This window comes from Rhinolophus sinicus, linkage group LG12 (genome assembly GCF_036562045.2).
Source record: "Rhinolophus sinicus isolate RSC01 linkage group LG12, ASM3656204v1, whole genome shotgun sequence".
NCBI classification, from domain to species: domain Eukaryota; kingdom Metazoa; phylum Chordata; class Mammalia; order Chiroptera; family Rhinolophidae; genus Rhinolophus; species Rhinolophus sinicus.
This window is the reverse complement of record NC_133761.1, coordinates 13,568,515-13,581,976: the sequence shown is the minus strand read 5'-3', so window position 1 is coordinate 13,581,976 and position 13,462 is coordinate 13,568,515.

Sequence of the window (13,462 nt, the reverse complement as noted above, 5' to 3'; positions counted from 1 at the left end):
AACTACAAAAACCAACAAAGGGTATGGCCAGGAATTCAACCTACGCACTCCTGAAGAGTATGGTCTTGGCCTTGGGTAGAAAGACTGTCCCTATCCAGGAAGGAAATAGGAAGAGCAGAACACCTCGAGAAGAGAGAGGTTATTCTACAGGTGCCTGTGTACTATGGGTTCCACCTGTTCTGCCGATCATAGCAAAATCATGGGTGGGGGGAGGGGTTAGGCTGGGAACAGCATTGAGCTCCTTAGGGAAGGGCGCTGGTAAGAGACATGCAGAGGGCCAGAGTGCTGAAACACAAGCACAACCAAGTATACAAACACGTATGTATACTAATGGACACACACAGTGCAATTTGTAATCACCGAAGTATATCTCACAGGTTGCAGTAGAAGGGAGGAGGTGTTATTTTATTTTTCTGTGTTAAAAATAATGTTTTCTTTTGTCATTATGACCATCCTATCCTTTGTCATAAAGTACTCAGGATTCATGAGGTTTAAAGTATCACTGGAGTTGCTACTTTTTTTTCTTTTTTTTAATTAAAAAATCATGCCGAGTACAGATAAGACCTGGGTCCCCAAATGATTGTAATAGCCTCCGTAACAAGGAGCTATTTCCTCCTTACACATGTGAATTTGCAGAGTCTACCAAAGAAGGTTAAAATAAGAAGAGGAGGGCTCACTACACTCTAATTATTTGTTTTAGAGGAAAGAATTGATCCAGACGACAGAACCATCTACCAGACAGAGCAGGCAGCACGAAGAGTCCTTTGTGTGGAGACACGTTAGCGGCACTAAAGAAAGGAAGTGACAGGAAATCAGAGAGTTTATTTTAACGATCCTATCCTGTCTTCCATCATAATGTAAACAACCATCCCGTTTTCTAGCCAGACGACACGGTTTTCCATAGCCTCATGCGGCCACAAATGTGAGCCACACTAAATAGCCGTTGCTGGCAGAAGATAAGGAGGAAAGAAAATGCCCACATGAGGTTTATTTATTTTATCAGAGGCTGCAACTGTCAAGGGAGACTTTAAATACCATACACTTTATTCTGGACAGGCTGTCAACTTCAAAGCGGAGGTCTGTGGAGAAGAGTCTGGAATCTTCTCATTACCATGAAGCAAAGCCCCTCTAGGTTCAGCTGAACTTCTCCAGTGTCTGTGAAACGAAACACACACACACACTGTAGGTTGCGATTTTGCTGGCAGGTAGGTGTTGTGCAGAAGGCCATTGCTTTTTTGAGAGGGCTAAGAACTGCCAAGGAAGAAAACTGAGTGCACAGTGGACAAAAGCTGGAGTTTGTATTAACCCTTGGCCCATGGTATTCCTGGCCTTTTTGCATTACTCATTTCAGGATATTTTAAGAAAGAGGGCTGTGTTTTCTGACTGTAAATATGAGTGCAGCAGGTTGAACCAGGATACACCAAATATTTTTCTAACTGAGGGAGACCAATGTAGAATTCAGATGCCAACAAGATGACTAAACAGCCGTTTGTCTCAGATTGACTCATTAAAGGCTGATGGGAATGGAAAGAAACAGCTGGTGTGAACTATTTCTATTGGAGAGCAATGAGATGCAGCATGCCATAGGAGATTATCTTAAACCCAAGGTATATTATTGTCACAGGTTTTTTATGAAGCCCTCATGCTCTGTAAGCTTCTTTGTCAATGAATATACACATACACAAAGAAGTTTTAACTGGATCTCATTGGTGAGATTTTTTTTGTGGTCAGCACACTTTGTCTCTCAGCCATGACATATCAGACGTTCGATAAGACAGAAAAGATGACTGTATTCAAAGTTAGAAATTAAGGTGCTTTAAAAAGGGCAATAAAATGTGATGGCTGTATGCGATGTCAGAGGGGTAGTAGATTGGGGGAGGGGGTTTATCACTGTGTGAGGGATATAAATGATAAATGTTTAGTACATTGTTTTGTACACCTAAAACTAATAAAAAATGTTTAAAAAATAATAAAATATGAATAAATAAATGAGCAATAAAAAAGAAAACTAAAGTCACATTGTGCCGTATTAGCCTTTAATGGGGACAAGAACCACTGCTCCTGTTAATGATACAGCAATGTCTTTGTTCCTCACGTGTGGTGTAGAAGTCCTGAGTGGCCCTACGTTTTTCCCACAAGCAACTGGCAACCTCATGAAAGCCTCCCAAGGCCCGAATTCTTGAGTACCTTTTCTTTTCCAATACTAACACTTCCAATCCAGCCTCCAAAGCCAACTTTGTACTCTCCCCACCTCCACCGGGAACATACCTCAGCTGAGATTCTCTAGAGGAGGCCTTCTGGGAGTGGCCTATTTGTATTCCATTGAACATCGGAGGAAACTCAACCCAGAAATGCAATTCGAAGGAAACGTCTCTGTTTTCATAGTATTTTAGAGCCAAAAGCAAATTTTGGTAAAGCCTCAAGGTCAGTACACTTTTTTAAAGGTATATCCTCAACGCCAAACAAATTTGCCTGGCACACAGTAACTGCTCAATTAACAGTGGCTGCTTGCTATGGATGGCTTTTATTCAGACCCTCATAGGCTTTGTTTCTAATAATTGGTTCTCATTATTCCAAATTTTTGCTATAGGCATGGAAGGGTGTTCTGAGGGTACTGAGTTGAAGAGGCTCTGAATGTCTGGCTTGTCTTGTTTTGTTTTTAGCTGATTGCTTCCCTGCTGGTTGTCGCTGGTTGTAGTCATTATGGTAGCACTTCTGTTTTGTTTGTTTGTTTGTTTGTTTGTTTTGTTTTGTGTTGTCTGCTTCTTTCTCCAAAAAATGACATGGAAAAACATACTAGCTGTACTTTTCTTAACTGCTACATCCTGATACCAATCTCTCCCCTTGCCAACACACACATGCACGCACGCACGCACGATTTGAGACTCCTAGGAGTTCTCTCACGACCTCAATCATCCTCAGAAATTCTGATTTTATCAGCTGCTTTTATCATCTACCACATTCTGCACGAAGAAAAAGTTGCTTTTTAAGGCGAGTCTTCAAAGCGGAAAAAGTTCCTAGTTTTCCCGTCCTCACTCCCAACATGTCTTTAATGATGACATTTCAGTCCGGTACCTGAAGCTATTTTATAGAAGGCCCTTTCTCACCACTTTTATGTTATAACCTCAGAGGAAAATTAAGTGATTAGACCAAGGTCTCATATAAATTAGTTGCGGAAATAAGGTAAAGATAGGGTTTTCTGACTCCCAGCTCAGTGTACTTTTATTACACCCAACTGAAGTCTTTCATTCAGGAGACCTAGCATTCTCATTAAAAAAAAAAAAAAAAAGCAATATTAACAACAATAATCACATTGTACAATGATTTTTCTAGTGTTGTAAATGTCCACCATGTTGCTCAATGAAATAAAACAATGCCAAGTCAAACAGCATAAGTCGTGCCCAGAGGCAATTAGAAGGAAATGGTATAAATGAAGCAACCTCAGGTAAAAGATAAAACAAGCATGAGATTGATCAGAGGGCCAAGGAAATACTAGCATGGGGATGATCTGAGCATTTCTGATGGGGAAGGGCTTCATGAGAGCTTAAGCAGCTATGATGTCTCAAAAAAAACTCCATTCCAGCCGCAAAGCACACCTGCCTTCCCATACATAACGTCATTGCTTATGCTGCAGCTGTGGGCCAAAAGGTCCTTCCCTTTTTTCCCTTTCTATTGTCTAAGTCCCACCTTTCCTTCAAGATTATATCCTGCCCCGTGAAGCCTTCTCTGGGCGTCTTGACCCATCGCTTTTTCTCCTTACTCTGAACCTTAATCTGTGGTTTCACTCTGCTAAATATCTTTTTTATTTTTTCAAACAAATATTCTATGTTATACTCCCCCAATTGGCTGAAATCCCCTGTGCCTTCCACTTATTTTTTTTTTCCCCTCAAACAGTGTAATACAGCTCAATACATTCCTGATAACACACTGATTCCAGCGTCAGGGAGGAAAGGCCTGTGGCAGTTAGAATAAGAGGCGTGGGGCATCTAGATGTGTCTCAGAGGTGTGGGAACTGCATTTCTAGTCTGGTTTCCCCTTGAATCCCTCACCCTTTCATATCGAAAGTTATCCATGACCACGTGTGCTCTGTCTGGCATTCTTGAATAATCCAGGATTATTTACGGCAGGGGTAAAGAGTTCTTATTATTTGGGTATGGATATCAGTTAAAAGAAGCAAAAAATTATTCAAAATTATAATGTTTAATGAGTCTAACATTAGAATATATGGTCAGGAAATGGACCTTTCCCCCTAATTTTTAGATTTGTGTTTTAGAGAAAGAATGAATAATCCTTTTTAAAAAAATCACCTATTAGAATGCATACAGACAGCACCAAATGCTGACAAGGATGTGGAACAACAGGAACTTTCTACATTGATGGTGAAAATGCAAAATGGAACAGCCACTTTGGAAGACAGTTTGGTGGTTTCTTGCAAATCTAAAACGCCTCTTACCATATTATCCAGCGGCAACTCCTTAGTGTTCACCCAAAGTTAAACATACAAAAACCTGCACGTGGATAGTCACTGCAGCTTTATTCATAAATTTGCCAAAAACTTGGAAGCTACCAAGATGTTCTTCAGTAGGTGAATGGATGCATAAACTGTGGTACATCCAGATAAAGGAAAACTATTCTACGCTAAAAAGAGTTATCAAACCAGACAAAGACTCAGAGAGACCTTAAATGCATATTACTAACAGAATGAAGCCAACCTGAAAAGACTACAAACTGTATGATTCCAACTGTATGACATTCTAGAAAAGGCAACTATGGAGACAAGAAAAAGATCAGTGGTTGGGAAAGGGAAGGAATGAATAGGCAAAGCACAGAGGATTTTAAGGCCGTGAAACTACCTTAATGTATCCACCATAATGATGGAGATACGTCATTATGTATTTGTCCAAATGCATAAAATGTGCAAAACCAGGGTGAACTATAATGTAAGCTATAGACTTTGAGTGATAATAGAGGTTCATCAGTTGTAACAATTGTACCACCCGGTGGGGATGTTGATAATGGGTAAGGTTATGTATGCATGTGGGGGTTAGGGGATCGGAGGTATACGGAAAATCTCTACATTTCCCTCAATTTTGTTTGTGAATCTCAAACTTCTCTTTTAAAAAGTCTCAATTTAAAAAGAAAGACACACAAAACCTGAAAATTGGTTACATTGATATACCTGCTGAAGTACGTATTTAGGGAGAAATGTACTGATATCTGCAACTAACTTTGGAATGCATCAAATAAATATAAAGGATTGTTGGATGGGTGGGTGGATAGATATGTGATGTAGCAAGAATAGCCCAATGCTAATTGTTGACACTAAAAAGTGGGTTTATGGACGCTCACTGTAAAAATCTTTCTAATTTTCAGTATATTTAAAAATATTTATATTTGATGTTGAGGGGAAAAAATCTAGTTATAATATAAAAAGGCAATAAAAGGAGTTCCCTTATTTTTAGTCCACTGATCAATCTAGAAGCCAGCTGTGATCTGTCAATAAAACCCGTGTGTGTGCACACATTCGCGCTGTGAATTTGAAAAAAAAGGTTTGTTTGTTGATAAAACTCACTAATATTGACTAGGTTAAAAGGGCATGTTGACATATCAGACTAAAATGCATTCATCTCATTTGTAGTCTGCCTCATCTATGCATAGTGAAGAAAGTTTTTATCTAAATGGAAGGGTGCATTTTGGAACTAGAGATTCATTTGAGGCATAAATAAAAATTTTTGATGCAAGCCAGTCTCCTTTTTTGCTATTATAAGTGTAATACATACTAATTAGAGAAAAATTAGATCACATAGGGAAAGTAGGAAAAAGTTTTTTAAATACCTACTTTTCTTTTTCTGCACAATTTTGTTTTCTTATTTGCTTCACATAGTTAACCTTGCTTATTGAATTTTGATAATATTTCTTTCTAATTACAAAAGCAATACATTCTCCTCGTAGTCTTTTAGAGAATACAGAAACACACTAAGGGCAAGTAAAAAGTCAGCTATCCCCCCCATGTCACATGTGCAACCACTTATAAATTTATTTTTATAGAAAACAGGACAAAACTATAAAAATTATAGCGTGCAAATCAGATTTGGTAAAAAATAATTGAGGGAAACTTTCTTGATTTTAGGTTTCTCTGAATCTGGCTAGTCTAGACTCCTCCCTGAGAAATGCTTGCTCTCCCTCCCAGCTTTGTCATGGTCCCAAATGAGCTTTCTCTGGGTTCTCCCAGCCCTAAAGGAGACAGCACTTCCTACTGCCTGGAGCAGTATCCCTTCTGACTGTGAACACCACTTCTCTTTAAAATAGTAGCTTCCTTTTAACCTGGCTGGAGGCTCTTATGGAACAATCTCAAGGTCATTGGTTCTTCCCTGTGTGAGCTGCCTTTGTTCTGGAGCACCACCTCCTCTCTGATATGTAAAAGTGTGAAATCTGGGCAAGTTCCTTCAACTTTCTCATCCCTACAGTAGGAACAGTAATGGTAAGCACATGACATTGCTGCGAGGGTGCAATGAGTCCATCCTCGCAATGATCGCAGAGCAGCGCTTGGTGTGCTGTAAACCCTGGATAAACATTAGCTGTTGTGCTGGGTTGTCCTTGACCTTCCAAGTGGATTTCTTCTTTTAGCTATTGTATCTATATGTCATTATTGTTTCAGTCATTTGTGTAAAATGAGATGTTATTTGCAAATCTCATTGTGAACTGTAAGGGCTTAGCCTTAGCATTTATCTCTAGACCTTTCCCTAGAAAGAGAAACATCCTAACTAGGGACCAGAGGGGACCCCAGAGACCTGGCCCCACTTTGTCTCACAACCTTATCTCCTACTCCTTGCAGGCCTGCATGAGCAATGCCATCACTGCCTGCTCAGTCTTGACTTTGCCTCTAGGAAACCAAATCCGCGGGAATCACAAACCTTCTTTCTTCAAGTCTCCCCTTTCCAATCTTTCAAAGCCCTTTCTGGCTGCATCACTGATTTGCAGATGTTACTTTTTTTTTTTTTTTCAGAGTAGCAAAATTTTAGAGCAAATATATGATTTAATGATGAACTATTAGAAGTATGCTGTCATTTTTAATTTAATATTCTACTTCAGGTCCTAGCCATTGCAATAAAAAAAGAAAAATAAATAAAAATATAAGAGTTGGGAAGATACAAAATTGCAAGTGTCACAGATGGTATAATTATTTAGAAAATACAAAGCAATCTACCACATATAAAAGAGTTTGGAGCTATTATTAAGTATGACATGAATTACAGAAAACAATTTGGAGAAATAAAAATAAACAGAATAGTATTTGTGAAATGATGGGTAAACCAAAGAGACAACAAAATAAAAGTCGAGAATCAGAGCCACACACACATTACTTTTTTAAGATATTTTCTCTCTTTTTTTATACATCTGTTTTTTTTTCCCTCAGGTGGATTGTAACATCATTGGGGATAATGTTCATTTCTTTTAAAGCACTTAACACAGAAGGACTAATTTATTCATGTTGTTTTTTGGTGGAAGTATTTTTTTTAGTGCCAAGTTTATCTTTGGCAGAATATATGAGGACATATATACCGGTCAGGTTGGGAAATTACTGAGGGATGACTTTTTCAAAAAAGATATAGTAAAGGTTAAAGTATAAAAAATGGACATAAACACAGAAAATGTAAATATAAATTGTGTAGTCTACAAAGTAAAGCTACCATAGATTTTTTTATTCCTATTCCACTTGCTGCTGCAAAAAATCTGCATCCCAAAAAGCTGCTTCATTCTCTCAGGAATGACCTACCTAGGAATACTCTTCAAAATATCTATTCTTCCTAATAGACAAAATGTATTTATATATCTAATGTAGGCTTGTGGCAACATTTTGGAAAATATCAAATTATATAATGAAGATAATGAGATGGCCATAATCCTGTTTGCTTTGTATACTTGTATTTGCATATGAATATTCCCAATGTAATTATAGGTTAGATAGTCATCTAGGGTATCATGTTTTTATAAGTTATAAAGGTTATACTTGCTTAGGATAGCATACTTTAGCCATTTCCCTGTTAGTGAATACTTAGGCTATTTCTTTACTTTTATAAAGAATACTGTGAACAATAAGATGTTGCACATGCACATTTATTAAAATCTCAACTTTTCCTCAACAAATATTCCAAGAAATTTGATTAGTGGGATCAAGGTATGAGTATTTGTACTCAGAGACATGCAATCAGAGAAGCCTGCAGAGATCCTACTGCAATTATGTGCCAATCACACTTACAGATCATTACGTTTTTTTTGTTTTTTGTTTTGTTTTGTTTTCAAAATTGATATTTGAAAAAGAAAAAACTGCTGTTTTTATTTGCATTGTTTGATGACAGTGGTGAGTATTTTCAAAAGTGTATTAACCAGAAGTACTTCTGTGAATTATTTCTTCTGGTTATTTTAGCCATTTTTCTATAATAATCTAAGTATTTTTCCAATATAGCAAAGGTATTATTAAGTTTTTACTTTTCTTTTTATTTGTTTCAGGTGACCACAAGATTGCCATGGGGATACAAAAGACAGTTTGGGGAATATAATCAATAATGTTGTAAAGATTTGGTAGGGTATTTGATAGACACTTGTCTTATTAAATAAATGTAAAATAAGATACGCAGTGCTATGGAAACAAATAAGTAGATTTGACCTAAGATACTCAGAGGATTTAAATAGGCCTTTTATGTATCTCTAGCTAGCTGGGCCTTTCTCTCATTCCTCACAGTAGGTCTTTCAATTATTTTCTACTTTCCTTAAGTATCTTATTCTACATACAAACTCCTCATTTTCAGTAGAGTTCCTCCATAGGCTTTTAACAACTTGGTTTACCTGAGAAATCTTCTTTAACGTGGGTTTTATAAACCAATAATATATTTTCTCATATTTTATTTATCCTTGAAACATAACATTTTGCTCAGGATATATGTATGTGAGAGTGTTTTAAAAATTAGTTTCTTTTGGAATATGGTGATCTCTTTTAAAGTACTTGTTTCAGGTCCTTTATCAGTGAAGGAAATTTTCCTTCAATTGTATCATTGATTATTTCAACTCATCTAAGACCATTCTATGGACTTCTGTGTTAATATCTGTAATTCTTATGCTGGGTCTGTGTTCTTTGTCCTCCGTAGCCATCATCTTCATCATTGTCACTGTTTTTCCTTTTTCTTCTTCCTTTTAAGAGCTTTTCTCACGTTTGTCCTCCTAATCAGAACCTCTCTGACCAAACAAAATTCCCGAGTGTTTGTTTTACTCTCGACTGTTTCTATAGTGTTTTAATGTAACTATCCTTATTTTCTTTGCATATTTCATCTCGTTTCGTTTATTATCTAAGAGTGGGGTCTTTTTTTTTTTTTCTCATTCTGCCATTTCTTTCTCTCAGATGTTATTGCCCTAGAATTTTTGCCCCTATTTTATAAAGAATCTCACATACTGTTTTCAAGGTTTTATTTTAAAATTTCTTTTGCTTCCCATATAAAATACATTTTAGAGGTAGTTCCTTATTCTGAGTCTTCAGAATAATACGATTTTTCCTCCCCATGTATTTATTGGCCCCATGGTTTCTGAGGTTGAGAATGGATTTTTTGTGTGTTTCTTTTTTTTAATTTTTGAAAGAAGGAGGGATCTATCCAGACTTGATATTTGCCAACAAATCTCTGTGAGAATTGCCTTTGGCTTTTCTTACTGCTCGTTTGGCTATTAGTCAATCTTGTCTTCAGATTAATAGCTGAGGTGGAAAGGGAAGGTGGGGGATCATTTAATGGGATTTATATTTGACCCCATTTCCAGGCATGAATTCATCTGCTTTAAGTCTGCTGGCTTGAAAAGGGATTCTCTCTGATCCCTCCTGTCTGATTCTTTATCATTCTGCCTAAAATCTCCAGGATGTTATCTTACCAGAGACTAGGGATGTTCCCATCTCTGCATTGCCCTGTTCCCTACCAAGCTAACTCTCCAAATCCCTTTGCTATGGAGATACAACTCCCAGGATTCAATGCTTCCTGCTTTCTATAAATGGACGATAAGGATGGTATATGTGAATTGATTTGTGTCTGGTAGGTTGGAGGTACAGAGAAGTGTGAGGAAAAGCACTCTCACCCCAAAATACAGAGAACTGGGCAGGAGAGGAGCAGCTGCCTAATTTTTCTTGTTCATAATAGTTGAAACAGGATTTGAATTCAGGTCTGTTAGACTAAAATGTTCAAGCCCAATACAGTAGACACTGCTTCTAGAAGCTGATCCACTTTCTTGAAAAGGAAGAACCAGACACACAAAAGAGAAAGACGTTCCTAGCCCTCAAAGAGACACACATCCACGTACACGTAACAGCACTAATTTTGTGGTTAATCCTGGAGTAGCGATCAGATAAAGAATTAAGGTTTTTAGTACAGGTGTTAGACGATCCATTTCCATAATACGGTAAACTCCTCTTTCACACTCTAAAGAAATGGATGGGGTACCCGGGGTGAACAAGAGCTGCAGCACGTTAGGTGTGGTCCGATTCATGTTGAGGCAGCAGCAGAATCACTCCCTTTGGTCTGGACACTACAGTCCTGTTAATTCAGCCCCAGATCAAATTACCCTCTTGGCAGCCTGGACACACTGGTGACTCATGTTGGGCTGGAATCCACCGAAGTTGCTAATAATCCCTGTCACACGTGCAGCTGTTTAGCTACATCTCCCCTCTCCTGGCCTGGTACAGTGCTTCTCAGAGCCTGAATGCTGTGTTTTCATAGCCCCTAAAAGTGTCTCATTTACAAGTATGGAAATTTCACACACTGCATCATCATTATGACAGAGGGATGAAACAAGCTTAAACTGTTAGCAATTTGCCCTTCATGGCTAAACGACTACACCAATTAGAAAGAGCTGCAAAAAATTAGAAATCATGTCAGTTTCCCCCAACCTCTCACATCTAATAAATCAATAGTTTTCTCTGTTCTCCTCCTGAATAAAAATAGTAAACAAATTCTCGGCATCCACGTTTTCTCTGGAAAGGACTCAGCTGAGGAACTTCGGAAAATTCTTAAACACAAGGCAGAGAGACGCTCTAGGCCCTCAAGGCTGGTAACCTACTCCTCCTCAAATGTAATTCCAAATGTCTATATATATATGTTCCCCTGGGAAAGATGCCTGCTTCTCCCCAAATGACTGAGCCCCAGGAAGGGGGACTAACATTTTCTGAACATCTGCCACATTTAGTTAGATTTAGGCACTGGATTTCCATGTGCTATTTATTTCATTGTCATAACAACTCTGTAATTGTACATGCCTCTCTGTTTTGTAGTGGCCGAACTAGAAGTACAGAGGGAATACGAATATTGTCCCAAGTTGCACAGAAAGTAAACGAAGGAGCCACGATTTGACCCTCAAATTGTCTGGATTTAAGGCCTAGTGTACTCAACCAACCATACAGCTATTCTCACCAATGCATAGAAAGCAGCCAACTCTAGGAGAAAAGTTCTAAGTTGTAAAAAAGTAAAAGGTCGCTTATTCTGAAAGGAGGATAAATGAGGTTGTGTGCGTACTTTGGTCTTAGTTTCTGCCAAACTCATGATAGGTACCTGATAAATCATTAAAAATTAATAAATAGCCCAGGTATTTTCAATGTTGCCTATCCAACCAGTAACTTTCAATTAAGAAAGTTACTTTCAGCAGAAATTTATTAAATTTTTACTGTGTGCCCAATGGGATATCCTAAAGCGTGTGGTAAATTAAGACAATCTAATTTGGGTAAAACCCAATGTACATGACCAATAGTCTTCAATTTAATCAAGTATCAACATGTATAATACTGATTGTTGATACTATGGGTATTTATGGGATTTGTGGGGATGGTATCAGGGAGCACACAGTCTCATGATGTAAGCCCTGAAGGATAGATCAAAGGTCGGTGCATTTCTTGGAAGGAAAACATGATGAGGAAGGAAGGCATAGGCCCAGAATGTGCAGGGAAAGGGAGAAACAGAGACAGAGGAGTGACAGGAAATGACAGTAAGTTAGGGTAATGTTAGCTGCCGTAACAAACACAAAAATGCATAATGCATGGAGGATCTTACTGGAAACTTCTTAGAACCAGATCCAGAAGTAGCGCTCAACACGTTCCCACTCACGTTTCGTTGACTAGAACTCAAATAGGTGATCCTACCTAACTGTCCGGGAGATTGAGAAATATTGCCTGAGTGGGCAGGAAGAGGAGGAAGTGGTTTGGGTGAATAGCTGGCTAGTCTCTGCAACAGAGGTGAACTAATTTGGCCACACACACACACACACACACACACACACACACACACACACAGCTGAAGGTTAAGAGACCTCATCTCTGTGTGCTTCACTTTTCTTCATTGTAAAATGGAGTTAAAACCCTGGATAGCATATTGGTAGGGTTGCTTTTATACGAACAACAAATGAGATAATGAATATAAAATTGCTTTGAAAACTCAAATGGTTTCTGGTCATCTTCCTGATTTGGGATTGGCTTCCCTTCTCAGATACCAGGAAATTATTATGCTGAGGCTACATAATGAAGATGGAGAATACAGTGATAAATTCAAGAATCAATTGCAGCAAGGAGTTTGGACTGGGAAAAATAGAAAGTATTTTTTTAAGACTACTGCCCATGGATCCCAAAATTTGCCAACCATATGTGAAGTACTAATTAAATATTTGTGGAATTACTGAATAGTGCCTTGTTCTTTTAGTACCAGAAGATGTATATCCAGCTCACACATCAAAGAAAATTCTGGGAGTAAAAACGTAAGACAAAAGAAAGGGAGGGTGAGAGAGACAAAAAGTAAGAAGAGGCCATGTGGAAAGATCAGGGAATGCTACCTTCCTTTCACCTGTAACTTTTGTATATATTGTAGTATTTAATCATAGGAACAAAATTATGAGATAAGTTTTATTATATTCCACTTGGTAGAGAAGGAGACAAAAGTCCATAGAAATTATGTCAGTTGAATGAGATTCCATTGCAGCCAAGAGGCAGAACTTGAATTTGAACTTGAATCAGATTTCAAATCTATCCTTTTTCCCCTGCTCCTCACTGCTGCTATTAATCAGCAAGGTGGGAGAAAGATTGAGGAAATAAGCTTTAAAAAAAAAAAAAAAAAAAAACACGAAATCTCTTTGGTAAAATCAGACTGGAAATCCTGGAGCTTCTAGGGCCAGCTAGTCAAATGTTTTAGTCTATAGATGCCAGAGGTGAGGACAAGGGAGAGGTGGTATCTTATCCAGGGCCAGAGAGCCTTCAGTGGCAGAGCCAGACCTAGAAAACACAGGTCTCCTGATTTACAGTCCATTACAAAAGTTTCGAGTAGGATATTGTTTCTTAAAGCAGCAATTGCTCTAAAGTCATGCACTGTATGTGGCAATACACATCTTGAAATTTCCTCAGATTCATGGTTCCCCTTGCGGGTTTTTGAGGCAAGATCGTATCCCAAAGTAA